The sequence below is a fragment of the Lagopus muta genome, chromosome 5 (genome assembly GCF_023343835.1).
Source record: "Lagopus muta isolate bLagMut1 chromosome 5, bLagMut1 primary, whole genome shotgun sequence".
NCBI lineage: Eukaryota > Metazoa > Chordata > Aves > Galliformes > Phasianidae > Lagopus > Lagopus muta.
Genome location: NC_064437.1, coordinates 31738421 through 31757274, shown reverse-complemented (window position 1 = coordinate 31757274; position 18854 = coordinate 31738421). Strand labels below are relative to the sequence as shown.

General features: G+C 43.9%; 1 protein-coding gene and 1 long non-coding RNA gene across 3 annotated transcripts in view; both read right to left on the bottom strand.

Moving 5' to 3' along the window:
* PRKG1 (protein kinase cGMP-dependent 1) overlaps window positions 1–18854 on the bottom strand; it is a 391794-nt gene that overhangs the window by 281063 nt on the left and 91877 nt on the right. The window lies entirely within an intron of this gene.
* LOC125694043 (uncharacterized) lies at window positions 7026–8329 on the bottom strand. Its single transcript, XR_007377367.1, has 3 exons — window positions 8199–8329; window positions 7293–7377; window positions 7026–7214 (listed from the first exon to the last, which is right to left on the bottom strand). It is a non-coding gene; the product is annotated as an uncharacterized LOC125694043 (long non-coding RNA).

Here is an 18854-nt window from a genome sequence, read left to right as displayed (position 1 = left end):
GCATTGGAAACACATCAAGTTTCACAACTTTGCTTAGTTAAAAGCAAAATGGGCATCTGTGATCTTCAAGTATTTGTTGCAGTGTATTTATAGAAGAGCTTTTTACAGCTTTCCTTACCTATTAATTGCATCCAAACCTGCATTACTCAGCAAGTCTTTACTGAAATAAGACTCTCACTTGAATCTGTCACCTCAGGCCACTTGAATTAAAGCCTAGCACCCACCACAAGCTGTGACCATGCTCAGTACTCTCCACATCTTTGTACTGTTCTGACACAGAATTTGCTAAGAAGCAAGGAAAAGGTATTTCCTGATCTAAAACTGGGAAAAACAAAACAAAACCAAAACAATTTGTTACATCAGAAAACTTGCTGGGAACCTTCCTAAGGATACAGAAGGATCCTACAGTAACAACTCTTCTTTTTCTGGTTATTATTTGCAGATACAGAGAGGTTTTTAATCTTGCAACAATTGATGTATTGTAGCTATTTGCTGGATTGAGTTCTCAGTACTTGCTTTCTTCGTTCTTTGTCTACAAGTGAGTGCAGGGAAAGAAATCCAGACAGTTTAAAAAAAAAAAAAAAAAAAAAAAAAAGAAAATGCTGCTCAATTGCAGGCAAACAGAGAAGACAGAGGTTTAGCTACCAGAGATTTTCAAGGAATGGATGAAAAAAGAGAAATCTGTGCACCAACACTTCAGGAAATCAGCTCGGTGAAATAAAAGGCTCTGAGCCAACTGGGTTTGTTTTTTTCCAGGCAACACAGCACCTGTGACAAAAGCTCCTGGAGAAGTAAGAGGATGATCCATTTCTCTGAAATGAATAGAAAGTGCCATATGCTCCCATCTCCAGATGATTACACAAGGAATATTTTCCTTTGGCAAAAGAATCAAATAACTATATGGTTGCATTGAGCACTTAATGCATAAATAACTACAATAATTTCACATCATGGTCAACTTGAAAAGATGAACTTGCTTATACGTGGAAACAAAATGGGACTATACATGATTTTGTATAAATTTGTAGTCAAAAACGCTACTCAAGAGTATACTGCAGAGGCAGCTGACTCAGCACATTAATAAATGATATGTTCCCGATTCCTGATGAAGAAATACTCATTTACAGGTTACATATGATTCAACAATATTATTTGTTTAAAACCATTTGGAATTGTCTTAAACAGAGATAGGGGAAGTTTAGGTTGGATATTAGGAGGAAGCTTTTCCACACAGAGTGGTGATGCACTGGAACAGGTTGCCCAAGGAGGTTGTGGATGCCCCATCCCTGGAGGCATTCAAGGCCAGGCTGGATGTGGCTCTGGGCAGCCTGGTCTGCTGGTTGGCAGCTCTGCATATAGCAGGGGGTTGAAAAGAGATGATCATTGTGTTCCTTTTCAACCCAGGCCATTCTGTGATTTTCTGAATCACTTTTTAAACCAGCCTGTCATTTATTATAGGACTATCATAGCCAAATTCATCTTTACCCTGCTTCTTGAAAAAATACATCTCAGTGCTTGTCTTGCACATATTTGAAGTTTACAAGACTGTACCTTAAGTAAAGAAATTTGAACACTGAGTACTGAGGTTATGGAAGCAGAGTGCAGGCAGCAGAGAAAGCAGCATGCATACTCTGGCACCAAGAGCCTCCCCCAGCGCTCAGGTCTATTTGCAATAAACATCTACGCTCAAGGCTCAAAGCAGGCTGCCTGCTTCCAGACACAAATTGCCATGCCAAGGCAGCAATTAGGAATGACACAATGATGGATTCCTGTCACTCTCACTACCCACATGCCTGGGGCTACTCAAAAAAGGGAAGCAGTTAGGGAGGCAGCTCCAGTAAAAGCTACAGGTTTGGGTACAGAAAACAGATTTTGCACAATATACAACATTTCTTTTCATAGCTTGCTTTTTGTTGAATTCCTGTGCCCAAAAGCGCGCAGCCTCACAGTACATTCTTGTAGCCACAGCAGATGGTGGAAGACAAGAGGGAAGGAGATGAGATACCACCCTCCTGAAGCAACACCAAGTTTGTAGGGAATGGCAACGTGCCACAAGAGGCTGATACCACAACAAGAAGTTTACAGCCAGAAGGGCAGCCCCAGGCACAAGGAACGTAACGTGAGACCCTAGCATATAACAAGGATGCCCAAATTATCAGGAGGACTCCTGCATCGCCTATGCAAACCCTGCCCCAGGGTGATGGCACATGCTACCACAGCTTCATGGATGAAAACAAGCCACATTTTGCTTTAATGTTGATTTTCCAAAACCTGCCCACTTCCCTAGCAAATTAACCCAAATGGAGACAAACCAGTGACAACTAGAGGAGTACACGACTTTTAGCCTGTGCTTTTTTGCTGACAAGAATAAAACAGCAGAAAACTCTTTGGAGAACAGCTTAGGAGAGCTCAACAAATAGCAGCTGCTAATGAAGTGCACTGCGTTAGCTGTCTCACTGTCTTATGTTCCAGGACCAGGAGGACTGCAAACAGCTTGGCAGCAGCAGCAGGACAGACACGCTGAGATGACAGCAACTTCCTTGTGTGTGGGCACAACAGCATGTGACTGCTACTGAAAACAAAGCAGAGATGAATGAAACATAGGTGAATTTATGCAGATTGAGTACCGTGAGGAAACACTGGCAGTAGCCCCTCTTTTTGGGAGGAAGAACAGCAAAGCCTGCTGTCACTAATTCCCTTGAATTTCAAAGCTAAAACGGATAGGACTGAAAGGCAATAGCAAGGCCAGGGGGAGAACTGGAGAGCAGTAGTAAATAGGACAAAAAAAGGTAGGCGATTGAGCCACATTGGAATGCTAAGAGGAGTACCAGAAAACAGTACTTGTCTTTGCTCTGAAACATCAGCTTCACTGCTTCCCTCTCTGGTAGCCTGGAAAACCTGCAGAGGAAACTGATTTTTCCCCACGACTTGGGAAAAATTGACATATGCTGATATTCATCCTCTGTGCCTAGTTCCCTGCAGGTTCCATAAGAGTTGAGATATCTCCAGCTCTAAACCCAACCTGAACCGGAAATGCAGATTGTTTCAAAAACACTGGTGGGCAATAGGCTCCCAGATCCTCCAAGATGTAGCACAGCCACTGAATATGAGCCAGCAGTGTACTCGGGTGGCCAAGAAGGCCAATGGCATCCTGGTTTGTATCAGAAATTAGCACAGCCAGCAGCAGCTAGGAGATGATAATCCCTCTGTACTCAACCCTGGTGAGGCTGCACCTCAGTTCTGCGTTCAGTGCTGGGCCCATCACGGAGGCCCTGGAGTGTGTCCAGAGAAGGGCAGCAGAGCTATGAGGGGTGTGGAGCACAAGTCTTATGGGGAACAGCTGAGGGAGCTGAGGTGATTCAGTCTGGAGAAGTGGCTCAGGATTGACCTTATCACTTTCTACAACTACCCAAAAGGATGTTATGGCGAGGTGGGGGTTGGCCTCTGCTCCAAGGAAGAGAGATGATGGTCTCAGCTTGTGCCAGGAGAGGTTCAGGTTGGATATAACAAAAAAGGCCTCAAAGGGTGGTGAGTTATTGAAACAGGCTGCCCGGGGAGGCAGCGGAGTCGCTGCCCCAAGCAGTGCTCAAGAAACATGGACATGTGGCACTGAGGGACATGCCTCTGTGGGCATGGTGCAAATGGGTTGACAGTTAGACTTGATCATCTTAGAGGTCTTCTCCAATCTTAATGATTCTATGGTTCTACAATAAGATGCTGTCCACAAGCAGAAAGTCCTGAAGACCTGTGAAGATGTGATGTTTACACCATTAGCTGACAGAAGAAATGGTACCCCATCCATGGCTTAAGCAAATGAGTTCATCTAGCTCCTACAGTCACATCCTTTCCAAAATCATGCTTCTCATAATACAGTATTCTAATGGGTTAACAAAATACTGTAAAGCAGAATGGACACCCTACCCTCCACACAGAGCTGGTATGAACATGTGCTCCATTAATCATCCATAAGCCAAAGAAAGGGCTTTGCCTGCAAGGTCACCAATGCCAAGAAGATACTGCTTTTGTATTATTTCTTCTAAAACCACCGCTTGACACTATGCACAAAGCTGCAAAAATGATTACTCCTTCCCATTATAAAAATCAACCTTTGCCTGGTGGGTTTTTGGTTGGTTGGTTTTCTGTTTTGTTTTGTTTTTAAGTAACAACACAGCTATTGTTTGCACTGCAAACCCAAAATCTCAGTGCCAAAATGAGATCAACATTTCTGAAGGCTTTCTCTGGATTTCCTGAGAATAAACACTTCACTTCTTTGATATAAAGAGCTTAATTTTTTTCTTTTTTAATCTCCCTCAAACATACAGCACTGCGTTACAGCTCAGCATAATGCAGACCCACAGAACTGCTCAAGTGATGCATGTCTGAGCAAATACTTGATGACTGTACAGGTTGGGGATTTTATTTTTTTCTCTCCAAGAATGCACTGTTTATCTTGATGCTTTCCTACAGCAACTTTGCTTAATTTCATTTCCCAGGTAAACAGATGTACTCAATGCAGGTGTTAGCGAACACCCCCAAACCAAGCCCTATTGCTCACCTGCCCCTCTGGATGTATGTGCATAGGGGGTTGCTGATCCACAGGCTTTCTTTGAGAGAAGTAAGGAGGGAGTTTGGCAGAAGAGTGTCAGAATGCATGTACACACCTGACACAGACAGCACCTGAATACTGAAGTAGTTTGTCCCTTCCAAACACAGTTCCCCTTCAATCATCCCTAATTTTCACATGGCAATGATCTAAAGTGTTTGTTTTGTAGCAGGTGCTACAAAAGAATGATGCCTTCTAGAAATATGTGACTTGCAGCAGAAAGCCCGGGTCCAGAATGAGGTAAGGATTGAGGGTAGCTAATGCTCAACCCCATCTACAAACAGCCCCATGCACTGCACCAAATTGTGCAATACAACATAAACAAAACACATCAACTGCAATGAGAAAGAAGCAGATAAAGATTCCTGGACAAAAGAAAAATCAAGTCTTCTAGACAAACTTTCCTTCTCCCAGTTGCTGCACATGAACTTTCCATGGTATGAGGAGTCAGCTCCATTCCTGCAGTAAAGCAGCAAGAAAGAATGAGCTTCTGCACAACTATGAGCACTGAATAAACACATATATATACAGCATCCCCAGGAGAACAGCAACTCTTCATCCTCTGATCCCCACACAGCAACAGTGGTATAAAATACTGCGCTTGATAAACTCCTGTGGGTTCTGGATGGACAACATAAGCAAGCAAAAGGGACAAAGAAAAAAAGAGCAAGCCCAATGATGGACCAGAGCACTTCTCCAGCATGCTCCTATCTCACCGGTCACACTGTGTAAGTACTCTTTAGCTCAAACTTCAACTAAGGCTTCCTGTGGAGCAACACTTGGAAAAAAGCACATAGACTGAACTGTAGTAGCTATTCACCCTCAAGGCGAACGACTCCCGAGGTTACACCCCAGGCTGGATAACTCACACAGCAACTGGCAGGGCTTTCTGCTGGACATTATTAGAACCTGACGCCTCTTCACAAAGGTACAGAGCTTGACTCTGCATCTTAAAACTCATTCAATTTATCAGGAAGATCAATGTATTTCATCTTAGTTTGTCTTGGAACAGAACACATCAATTTTCAGCTCTTCAGAAAAACTGCATACAACGCATACACAAAGTTCAAGTCTAGTGCCTCAAAAATCTGCAAACTTTTTATGTTGGCAAATAATTCAACTTGTTGAAGTTTTTACATAGAATCTTCTGAGTTTGAAGGGACCGATAGAAGTTACTTAGTCCAACTTCCCTGCAGTGAACAGGGCCCCTACAGCTCCATCAGGTGCCCAGATCCATCCAGCTTGACCTCAGAGACAGGGCACCACCACATCTCTGCACAACCTGTGCCAGTGCTTCACTGTCATTATTGTAAAATACTTCTTCCTTATATCCAATCTAAATTTCCCTTTCTTTTACTTTGAAACCATTTCCCCTTATCCTATCACACAGACCCTGCTAAAGAGTCTGTCCCCTTCTTTCCTGTAGCGCCCTTTTAGATACTGACGGGCTGCTCTCAGGCCTTCCCAGAATCTTCTCTTTTCCAGACTGCACAGCCCCAGCTCTCTCAGCCTGTCCTGACAGGAGAGGTGTTCCATCCCTTGAATCATTTTTATGGCCTTCCTCTGGTTGTACTCCAACAGGTCCACATCTCTCCTGTACTGAGAACTCCCCATCTGGATGCGGAACTCCAGGTGAGGCCTCACCAGCACAGAGCAGAGGAGCAGGATCACCTCCCTCAGCCTGCTGGCCATGCTGCTTTGAATGCAGCCCAGGATATGGCTGGCTTTCAGTGCTGGCTCATGTCCAGCTTCCTATCCACTAGTAGCCCCAGGTCCTCTTTGGCAGGGCTGTCCTGTATCATCACATCCTTCAGCTTGTAGTGATAGTGGGGGTTGTCATGATCCAGATGCAAGACTCTACACTTGGATTTGCTCAGCTGTACCCCACAGCTCAGTATCATCTACAGATTTTCTGAGGGTGCACTCAATCCCATTGTCAATGTGTCATTGATGAAGATGTTAAAGAGCATCAATCCCGGTTCTTACTCTTGAGGGACACCACTCATCACTGAGCTCCACCTGCAGATCGAACCATTGACCACCATTCTCTGGTATGACCTTGCAACCAGTTCCTCGTCCATGGAACAAGCCACCCACCAAATCCTTATCTTCCCAATTTGGAGAGAGGGATAATATGGAAGACGGTGTCAAAGGCCTTACTGAAGTCCAGATAGAGGACATCGGTGGCTCTTCCCTTGTCCACTGATGTAGTTACACCTTCATAAAAAGCCAGTAGGGTGGGTCAGGCAGGACTTGCTCTTGGTGAGGTCCTATATCACCTCCCTCTCTCCCACATGACTCAGCATAGCTTCCTTGAAGCTCTGCTCCTGGATCTTTCTTGGCATTGAGGTGAGGCTGATGTCAGTAGTTACCTGGTTCATTTTTTCTACCCTTTTTAAAAATGGGTGTGACATTACCTTTTCCAGTCACCAGGGAATTCACCCGACCACCATGACTTCTCAAATATCATCAAGAGTGACTTGGAGACTACAGCAGCCGACTTCCTGAGGGTTCTGGAATGCATCTCATCAGGACCCATAGACTTATGGACGTTCAGGTTCCTCAGGCAGTTGAGAACCAGCTCTCACCTTCTGAACTATCAGCTCGAGGGCTGTGCATAGAGCAGCTGTTAGTTAAGTACATCAGCCTGCTTCTTGCCTGTTTTTACTAGCCTGCCCGTGTTACTCACTTGGGAGCATATGCTCTCCTGGACTTTCCTTTTCCATCTGATGCACCCATAGAAGCCTTTCTTATTCTTTTCAACTTGCTGTGTTCTGAAATGAAAAAATATGAAACTGTGATGTCTGGTCTTCAGGCAACATGAAGATGGTCAAAGAGATGAACAGGAGAGAAAGGGTAAATCTTACTCTAACTCATTTGTTCGAGTCTCCAGCAAAGTAAGCCCAAAATATGTGCTCCCACACAGACATCCCTTCTTATAAATCCTACTGGCCAACTGGGATATTGCCACTGAAAAAGGGATTGATTCTCCTCCATCTCTGTGCTTTTTTATTTGTCTCTCATCGCACAAGTTGCTTTCTGAATTATTATTATTATTTTGCTTAGCAGTGGTTAGGTCCTTCTGTTAAACAGAACAGCAAGGGAAGATGCCCTTTAACAGTTGTTTCCAAAATAAGATTTGTATGCACGTGGAAATTGAAGCTAACAGCATGTAACACCCTAAAACAAGCCTTCAGCACATGTATGCAGATTGCATGAAAAATCCTCAGCACAAGCAACTTTCACTGCTGAAAGCAGGTGTGTGGTTTTCTACGCCACTGTTTTTCCTTTCCCCTCCAGCACTCATTGTTACTAGGCAGTAACATTATCTTTAAGCATCTTGCCATTTACTGTTCCCTTATTAGCATTCAAGCCCATACAAGCGAGATGAATTTTCAACAGCACAATGTTCTCTGGTCAAACTTTTGCACAGTCAAGGCCAATAGACTTGGATTTCTCCCCTGTGCTCTGATTCCAGGTTGGTAGAACTGCTCCATTATTTTGATTATGAATAAAATTCAGTATCTACAGAGATGTTGATCAGCATGTGCTTTCCCTGTGCTGCAGAACTACTACAGCAATATAGTTTACCCACATGTCAAGGCATCTTCATGGTATAATCAAGCAGAAAAACACGGGTCACTGCAGCCAGGAGACCTTTGGCCATATGAGCTGGTCCTAAATGCAAAACAGTCAATGTTAAAAACAAAGCGTTGAAAAGGACACAGAGACTTTAGGTGCATCTAAGACACCTGCAGCCAAAGGCACTTGGAAGTGGAACCATGTGGGAGATTTCCTTGCATTATAAGCACCGTGCCAGGCAAACGCTGCAGTTTTCACACAAATAAAATTAAGGAAATCAAGGAGAGTATTTCTCATGGGAACACAAGGTGCACCTATAGACCTTGCCACAACCACACCATAAGGACATCATAAGGACAGAGTTAAGCCCTTGGCCAATCAAAAAGGTTATTTACTGCCCCAAAGTACATCAGTAGTGGTCCAAGAGATGATGACCAACTTCAAGCACTGCTAAAACCTTAGATGGAAGAAAAAAAAAATCAGGATTGAGAGCAAAGAAAAAAGAACCAAGGGGGAAGGGTCGATCAGCTGAGAAAGAGGAGAAATAATAAGGAAAAAACAAGCTGAAAGATACATTACTGATGCTTTTTTTTTTTTTCTCCTCCATTGAAGTCAGTGATTAAGTCCTGATTGTTCTGTGGGACATCAGAAAGAGGTAATGCACTGGAAGGGAAACAGAAATATCTAATGAGTGAAAATGCCAGGTCCCTGCATGTTACAGTCAGGAATACTGCAGCAAGAAGTAAATGCTACTGGGAACATAAGTCATTTCCTTCTCCCTTTCACAGGGACAAGCAGTGAAGCAGATCAGAACAAGAGTGATACTCAGATTGCTTTAACATAGTCAAGAGCACACAAAATGCAAACATACCAATGTTACTTGAGAGGGGAAGAGCACAGGGTGTAGGAGGGCAATGACTTCAAGCAGAGATATTTGTGAGATCCCCACGCAGCACAACACCATTTCAGCGTGATTGCTGGTAAGGAACAGAGCTGATTCTCCTCACTGCCCTTCAGCTTCATAGAATCATAGAATGATGGAGTGACTCAGGTTAGAAGGAATCTGAAAAATCAACTAGTCCCAATCCCCCTGCTGTGGTTACCCCCACCAGATCAGGCTGCTCAGGGCCCCAACCAATGTGGCCTTGAGCACTCCAGGGATGAGGCATTCCATAGCTTTGCTGTGCTCTGAAGAAATTTGGGGGTGTCCTTCCTGGCACATACAGATGGAGGAGCTGGACTGAGGATGCAATGAGAGATGCAGCAGCCACTGCAACTCTTAGAGTACGGGGTATCCAAACCTAAGTTGAAAACAGCTGAGGGCTTTCAACACAAATGCAGTTTCGTGGCCAGCCATTTATCTCTACTGCAGCATTAGGTATGTGACTGTGCAACTACAAACAATTGGGGTCACATGGGCAGATCCTACTGGCAACTTCAAGAATGTGTTCCATCACTGGCACCTGCAGGACAGGTGAGCCAGAACACCAGGGAACTGCAGTCAGAGCACAGGTGCACATTACTGCATGTAAGTACCATAGATCATCAGTGAGACAGAGATAGGCCTGACTTCCTTTTTAAAAAAAAGGAACAATTATTAGCTGCAGCAGCTGGATCTTATCTGCTTTTACTGTAAATAAAAAGCTGTCAGGCTGCTCCCCTTACACAGCACACATCACTGTCTGCATTGCTTAAGCTGGCAATATCTCAGACTTTCTTTATCCCCCACCAAAGTTTTGGAATATGAGCCTCTTACAAGCTGAATAAAATTTTACACTAAATTAAATTAATTCAACGAATCATACAAATCAGACCTTCCTCCAGCTAAATGACTGGCTTTAATTCCCAGGCTAGTTACAATTCTTTTCTTTACTATAATGCAATTATGTATGGTAATTAACCTAGCATTTGCTTTGCAATATCCTTTTTTAAGAATACCTGAATTAAAAAAAAAAAAAGAGCCAATACATGGCTTTGCAGTATGGTCTGATCATTCTACCTTGTAGCTTATGTAAGACACAATAGGAGGACTTGAAACCATGTGCAAGACAGACAGCCCTACAGGTTGTGAAAGTCTTTTCTACTGCTTCTTGTAATATCATAAGCATATTAATTGCTTCTTATTGCTTTAATGCCTGTGCAGCAGTGCTACCACTCTGAAAGCAGAACAGAACCAGTGTTACACTATGGGAAAAGAGCAATAAGAGTAAATTCCTCTTTCAGAAAGAGGAAAGTTTTACATCAACACATGAAGAATCACAAGTTACATCCATCATATGTAAGCACCCAATTAGTGTCTGACCATGACCTCCCCTGAAAATTTAATTACTTACAACAACACAGGAATGTCTAATGCAACTTTTAAGTTCCGCAAATCTGAATATATTTTGGTTGTATTACTTAAATATAGTTTTCATCTTCATGAATGCATACAATGTGTTTCCACATCAACACTCCTCCTTTGCAGTTCTGCAGCAGCGTGCAGATCTCATCTGCAGGGTACAGGAAACAGCACCAGCCTACAAGCTGCAAACAGCCGTGTTGAGTGTTTCTTAGAGTACTCACATAATTACTGTGCTCGCCACCATTCCCAGTAATTAAGTGTCTGCAAGGCCGGATTCCTGCAGCGCAGCCTGTGCAAATGCAGGACCTGAGCCAGCAGTAAGACGAACCTAATTTAATGGAGCAAAACATTGCAGCAACTGCCCTGACTGCCAAACCTGGGAGCTGAGGTCAGGTGCCTCCAGATGGAAGAATCGCACGCTTGCACATCACCACCAATTCCCACACTGACAGAAGGGCTGCAGGTACAGCCTGAGCTACTAAGCCCACATCCTTGAGACTGTAACATTTTCAAGTCCAAACCCTCTTGACTGAATCCTAACCATATTTACAGCATGGATATGAACAACAGCAGGGCAGACAGAAGGGCATGCTGAGGCTTCAGGTCACACAGAGCATATGTTTTTAAAGAGGAATTTCAAAACAGTTGCTAATTAGGGTGATAGGGTACAGCCTGGCAGCTTACAAAAGGCTATTTCAGTGTTATGTCAAAGAAAACTCATGCAATTTACTGAGATTTTAAGAAAAAAAAAATGTTTTTGAATTAGTCCTCTGCGCATTTAATGAAGTACTCTTAAAGTAAATTTCAGCAAAAGAGAAAACAATAAGGAAATCCTTTGGGAGAGCTTCCGTAATCACATGAAATCTGTTGCTTTTCAGTAAATACTGAAACAGTGAAGCCACTCCAGCACTGCCATGCCCACAGTTTTAACAACGATGGCACTACTACCTCCCAGCACATCCCCACCTATCCTCTGGAGGATCCCAGGCTTCCCCACAGCTGTTGCAGAGATGCTCAGCCCAACACCTGCCTCCTGCAGCCGAGGCATGGTGTTGGAATGTGCCTACAGATGGCATTAGCTGTGATGCTGTGTACACAACCCAAGCTCTCCCGTCCTGCATGCACATCTCTGCTTTGCAGCACAAATGCATCTCTACTCCAAGATCTTGTGCAGCATCCCTTTATGGGCAGGCAGCATTCCCTAGAAGGCTGCTCTCACTGCCAGCGCAGCCTGCACCATGCTCTCAGGGCGCAGTGAGCTAGAGGTGCTCTGGCTGGTGGCCGAAAGACCCCAGAGAGCCTCGCTATGCAGATGAGCTTTGGCAGCTCTGGCACTGGGGAACTGGCTCTGCTAAATGCTGGCTAAGGTCCAGCAGTTCCCTTCAATGCTGCTTACATCTGATGCTGTCCCAAAGCAGATTCTGCTGTGGAAGGCAAAAAAACCCTAAGGAAAGGTAGCCTGATTCATCCTGCTACAAGAGTCAGATGCCTTCACCTACCAAAACCAGCGAGGCCCTGTTCATTTCTGCCCTTAATGGCAGCAGAGATTTAAGGAGGGGTTTGAGCACACCCTGAACATCTTGGCACAAAAGTAAAGCTTCCTGATAGTCTGCCTGAGCTGGAAATACTGAGTAACTAAACAACTGCTAGCACTCAAGCAAGCCATAGAATTTTAATTTCTATTATCTTGCTTTCCTGGAATTCCAGACACAAATGCTTCATTCTCTAGAAATAATTGTTTTAATCACTAGAAAATGTTTGCGTTTTCTTTTTTTCCCCCAAATGAATACTTTAATACAACTTTAAACTGGATTATATGCTAATTGCCACAGTGTCATATACTGTAAACCTTGAGCCCTTAACAATACAGGCCATTACACCAAAAGAAATGATGTTCTATATTCTCGCACATGATTAAAAGCTTACTAATAAGCGTTTCTTAATAATTACAACATATGAATAGAAGATCATTTTAATCACAATCTAGTTGCTAGAAACCATAACAAATGCACACAAATAACTCCCAAATGTGAGGCAGCAGGATTGGCCCTTTTGGTGCACGCTAGTCAAAAGATGAATACTTTATCCATGGGGCACTGGTCCCAGCTTTGCTGGGTTCTACTCAAATTCCAAAACTTTAACACCAGGTGTGTATTAGAAACTGCTAGAACTACATACTTCCCTGCAGAAGCTGATCTAGCTGAAAATCAATTGGCAGACAATCTGCATCACAATCAGCTGTTTCCCACAGTGGGCGCAAACTGCTCTCAGAAAAATGACATGCAATTCCCTGCCATCACCCTTACACATGAGGTGTACATACACATCCATTCCCACACAGCTGCTAACATTGGAACAATTAAATCTTCAGGTTATCATCTCTTCTGCATAGCACAGCTGTTCTGCACCTTTTCTGGAGCCTTTTGCTTTACCAAACGGCCGCACAAGCCAGTGGGCAGTTTGCTCTGACCTGCTGGTGACCCAGTTTCTGCAGGTACAATTAAGTGTTCAGCTTTCACGAGCAGGAAAGCAGCACATCAGCACGCATATGGCAAAAGAAAGCAATGACATGCCTTCAAATGGGATACAGGCATCAGAGAGCAATAGCATATAATAAAGATAAAAATTAGCTCACCTCTTCCAACAAGAAGCAACAGCTCAAGAGGAATCCAAACTCTATCCAGGCAAACACTGATCTCTTGGCTGCTAACCCTTAAATGAGGGTGAGGAACCAGGCTGCAGCCCTTCTGGTCGCTCAGGTGCATTGCTTGCACCTGGGTTAGCCCTGCCTTTTCACCTGATGCTTAACCATTTGTTCAGGCTGTGACCTGGCAATTCCACTGTAAAATGAAAGAAGGTGACAGCTGTATCCATACAGACTGTTCTTTTACTTGTAATTGGCTAGCACAGACTCATCATCCTGTGCAGATACCTTCAGAGGAAAGCTGCTTTGCCAATACTGACACTGATGCTGAGCAGGCATCCAGCTCTCTCTTTAATTGAAAAAAAGCACAGATGGCAATAAGGTCAAGCTGTGTTTATGGAGGTCCATGTGCATGCTCAACCAGCACATGGTTTTCCTGCTGTGCCCTAAGGTTTCAAAGACTGGAAGCAAAGTCTTCTGGCACGTTACACTTGGGCAGACTTCAGATTGAGATAAGATTTGTGTTCATGAGCTGGAGAGGTGCTGGCAAGTGGCAATGCAGGAAGCTGACTTGCAATTTGTGCTGCACACCTTAACATGTTGGCCAATGCACTGACTTCAGGCTGTGACAGCACTGCAAATGTTGGCTCAAACCCACCACACAGCTCCTGATGCACAAGGGAATAGCATAGCTAGATCTCACACCTACAGACCAGCATGCAAAGTCATGGATAAACAGAGAAGCAAAACACAAAAATCGAGAAAGATTACTTCAGCATTCTTTGCTCACTTTGTTCTCTACCTTTCCTGTGTCATTTATACCTATTTCTTACATATGCTCACTTGAAAACCTCTCTGGTTTTCCTCCACAAGCAAATGAGTGAGGATACGTGCAAGTCAACCTCATCCTTTTTCAACAAATGGCACACACACCCATGCAACTTAACTTAGTATAAAGTCCTATTGTTCAACCTAAAAAGCTTTCATCAGCACTGTGTGGTGTTACCGTAACACAGCTTTTGAAGAGCAGAAAGAACAAGGAGCATAAAACCCATCAAGCCACACAGACTAAATTTTAGAGAGCCCAACTGCTCACATCACAAATGAAGCCCACCTAACAAGTGATTTGTTCCTGGAGCAGCTCCACCAACTCAGGCCATTCAGGCCCACCAGTTGTACCTTGCAAGATACAACCAAACAATCTAAAAACCACAGTCATCCACGCCTTTCATTTCACGAGGTGAAATGAAAAGGAGATCCAAGCAACTTTGAGCTTCCTCACTCACAACATTATATCATAATTGCAGCCGAATGGATGGGTGCTCTGAGATCAATGCTGAAAATTCCCCAAGAGTTCACAGTGTTATTCTGGGAGCACAGGACATTGGTGTGATGCGAAAGCTGTACTCCATCTGCTCTGGGTTTCCAGTTAACACCTAAAATAAACAAGGCTTCTTAGAGCCATCCACAACCTCCAGTATAGAAACGGGAGAAAGATGTAGTGACCCCTAACCTTAAAGTCAGCCAGCACTCTGCAATATCTTTGACCACCTTGTACTTAGAGGGGATAAAGCAGGGCAAGAGTGAACCTGCAGTGCATTGCTCCGAGCTCAAAGAGCAGACAAGGAGCAGAGATGGGCATGTTTTCACCAGCAGTAAGCAGCTCTGGAGCACAATTCTCTCACCCAGCTCTATATTACCCTGGGTTTTAACAGGGCTTTTAGAGGAAGGACAATATGCATGTAATTGGTTTGAGAAGTGTCTGTGGGGTTAAAAAGGAAAAAAAAAAAAAAGAAGAAGAAATTCATGCATTAGTGTGAAAGTAATTTTCATGCCTTGCTTTCTCAGATGTGGAATATTTCTTTTGGAAAACAGTCACTTACAAGTAAACTCTAGGGGATTTTTTCCTCTTTATAAGAATAACTATTTCCTGTGAACTAGAGTTGGGAAAATCTCAGCAGGTTTCGAGGTTCAGTTTCATACAGATAAGCATCTAAGAGTTCAAGTGTGTAGCAATGCTTCTTTGATCTACAAGCCAGACTGGAAATCCTAGGAGAAAAAGCACTCTTGCAAGATTTCCTGTATTCCTAAATTTGGTCAAGGTGGAAGTAGCCTTTTTGCAGCAGCTCAGTGTTTGCACATAGGCTTGGCTGCAAATAAGAGAGACACAGCTTAGAGGAAACAATTCAATGAAGAGACTGGCTTGCACACACCCAGCATGCAGGAAAATCTCCTGGGGGAACCAAGACTTGCATGAGCGTCTTGGAGTTAAACACATTAAAAATGTGAGGTGGTGGGTGTTAAACAGTGTGGCTATTGTTTGCATTGGGCTGCTCCATCTTTCAGAAAAAGCTGGCAAAGAATAGGATTTAGCATCATAACAGAAGGGATCCAACAGTACTGAGATTTTCTCAGCCCAGAATATCGTGCTCTTGCAGAATCCCATGTATTTGAATGAAAGAGGAGTGCTGAGTATCTGATGTCAAGCCCCAAGAACCCTCAGGTCCTTCTGCCCTGGATTCCAACCTGGAGCCTATGCTGTTTTGCACTGCCAGAGTGGGCAAAAGCCAGAATTTTAAGTGTCAGTCCTTTCTGCCTCGCAGGAAAAGGCTGAAAATGAGAGCAATCTCTGAAGATCACCTTGAAGCATGAGAACTGCTGCCAGACTCCCGTCCTCCTGTCCCAACGTGTGCTCCCTTAATGGAGGGGTGAGCAACAGCACTGAAGGACCTGCTCATTCTCCAGCATGCATTCATTCTCCAGCAGAGGATTAGTGGCTGCAACATAACGAAAAGGAGAAGCCAGGGTCCAAATACCAGGTTGGATTTTATTAATGCCATCCACAGTCCTTCCGGAAAGCCAGAAATGTGTTCTGAGCTGTGGGACTGCCTGCAGTATTGTATCAATGGTTCTGGTTTGTCTTCTGATTTTTTTTTAATGTTGGAAAGCTCCAAGCTGTTTCAAAGCACAGAGGAAATCCTTACTGCAAGTTCCGCTCTCTGGGACAGCAAGAGGGAAGGCAATCCAAGTATCTCCCCGGACAGGAGGATGAGCTCTGTATGGGCGATCAACACGTGATGGCTGAGTGCACCTGATGTCAGGTAAATGCGGGCACGGCTTCATTGCCATGCCTGGCACAGCCCAGGCTCCTCCATCAGCACCTTCCACCGGAGGTATCAGCAAAAGGAATGGGAAACTGTGGGGCTCCAGCCTAGTTTTTGACTTTCCCAAATCTCTTATGTTTACCAGGAACATACCTGTTTCTGCTGCTTTTCTGTAGGGAGAGCAGTGAGACTACACCTCCTGCTTGACAAGGAAGGTGTTTATGACAGCAGTGCTCCCCTACAGCTTTGCCTTGTAGAGGGCATACTCTGGTACAAACAGATCTGGACATTGTTGAGCATCAAGCCCTTAAATGAGAACTTTAGGGGCTTTCTGGAGACCCCAGAAGTCTCATGGTTTTTCTAGAAGAAAAAGTTCTTTCACTGGATGTATAAAACACTGTTTCTTCCAAAACCTCAGTGACTTAATGAAACCCTCCATGCTTTGAAATTTCTTCTTTGCTCCACTGAGAAAGCTGGATCACCTTTTATTTTACTCCTCTCCAGTGAATCTCTGTGCCTAAACTGCTTCCCATGCACAGCTGGCAAAAGAAAAAACCCACTCACCTGATGCCTCTCAGTATCGGTGTGCATTAGGCTGCTCATAGCACTGGTGCTGGTTTTCAGAGTAAAACAGGAATGCTTACAGCAAGGGAAACTTATCTTCCTCCCCGCATTTCAAGCTCTTATTTCAAATCTCCTTATTCACAGCTGAAAGCTTCTGTTCTCCAAAACCTCCTCAGACTTGAAGCATACAAGAAGCCTAGACATCTTCTTGGAAAGGCAAACTGTTTAATTACAAATAAATACAGCAATCATCTCCAGGATTATCAAATGGTCTTGGGCCTTTGACACTGAGCAGGATGGGTCCTCTCCAATCTGAGGATTCATGCTCTCCACCACAACCCATCCACAAGATGAACCACTGAAACAAACAGTTCTGCACTTCTCTCTTGTACACAGGAACGTTATTGAATGTCCTGAGATGGAACAGCTGTACCCAGTCATTAAGCAATGATGTTTGGGATGGAGATCTTGGGGTAAACAGAAGCAATACAAAATCCAGCCCCTGCAGGACCATCAGGCCTCCTGGGCTCCAGCTCAGAAGTCTGGAGAGAAGAGAGAGATGGCTGCCCTAGTATAAGCAAAGCACAGGCTCTACATTCACAACAAGCACATATGGGAATAATTAAATCAGTTGTAAACTTCAGAAAAAATGTTTTTTTGCAAATTCAGAGATTTCTGAGCTGTTCGTGTCTGTTTGGCTTGGCTGTGTTTATACAAAAAATGTGGAAACTCTTCAGGTTTACAGGAGGAAATACTGCAAACAACTGTAAAGAAGCAGCAAGGGGAATAAATAAGTTCACCTGGTTCAATTATTTATTCAAATACTGCTTGCATATAACTGGCACAGATATGGAAATGTTGAGCAAAGTTGAGAAGGTTTAGTGCTTGAGCTTTCTTTACTGGCATTTGCTCTACATCTGTTCATCAAAACTTGCAAGGTTACAGCTGTCAGGAGGGGCAGACGCCTTTTGTTTCATTAGCTTGACAATGGCTGTTTGGCATACTAGGGTAATATTTCAGTTATGAAGGCCACTGGTTTGTCTACGTAATAAAAAAAAGCCCAGAAATGATGTGAGATCCCTGTCTCTTTATGCCACTGACCTTCTAAAAATGGGAAGGAGAAAAAAGACGAAAGTCAAAGCTTTCCAGCAGTGAGTAAGGAGGGCACTTTTTTGTGGGAGGGCTGTATTTCAAGGGCTGATGGCAGCTCCTTGTAGGAACTGGAATGTGCAGTCTTGGAATGCAGCAAAATGTTCAAAGCTCACAGGCAGAACACCTTCACAGCAAACACTGCTTTCGCATGGAAATGGAATCCAACACCTAACCAATATTCATTCTGCATTAGTGGTACAAAAAACATTTGTAACACAGTCTGTGTGCAGTGGGAAAAAAAAAAAGAAAAAAAAAACCTGCATTGCAATTCCTTCTCTAGGATACTCGATATTGCCATAAGATCTTCTGTTGTGGTTAGAGCACCTTATTGGTTTTACCTTTAACTCAACACAGCTCCCACAGCTCTGGAACAGACCCAAGGACCAACTCTTCTGCTCTTCTAGACAAGGCTGATTTGTTAATCTACTAAGGCAAGATTTTAGCTAGGATTTCCGTTGGCATTAGATATATTGTTTTGACTGGAAAAGATCAATGCTCGAGAAAAACTCCCTTCTCCACCACAGATCAGATGAACCTGTCCTGCCTCAGCAGGCACATGGTGAGGGCAGAACACTGGTGGTTGCTGTCCCGCTCTGCTCAGGATGAATGCCCAGATCTCACTTTTCTTCATCTGCAGCTTTATTAATCAAACTGTATATTGGTACCAAGTGAAAGGCTGAAATGAAACATCCCTTTGTCCTGATGCAACAATCACTCATCTCCTCCGAACAACACTATCAAATCTGCCCTTCTGCCCCTACAACTTCAGCCCCACTGGCTGAAGGAAGTGTTTTGGGTCTTGTGTGACAAGCAGGGCAGTGAGAGTGGCTCCCAGCCATGGAAGCTACTGCTCCTCACCCT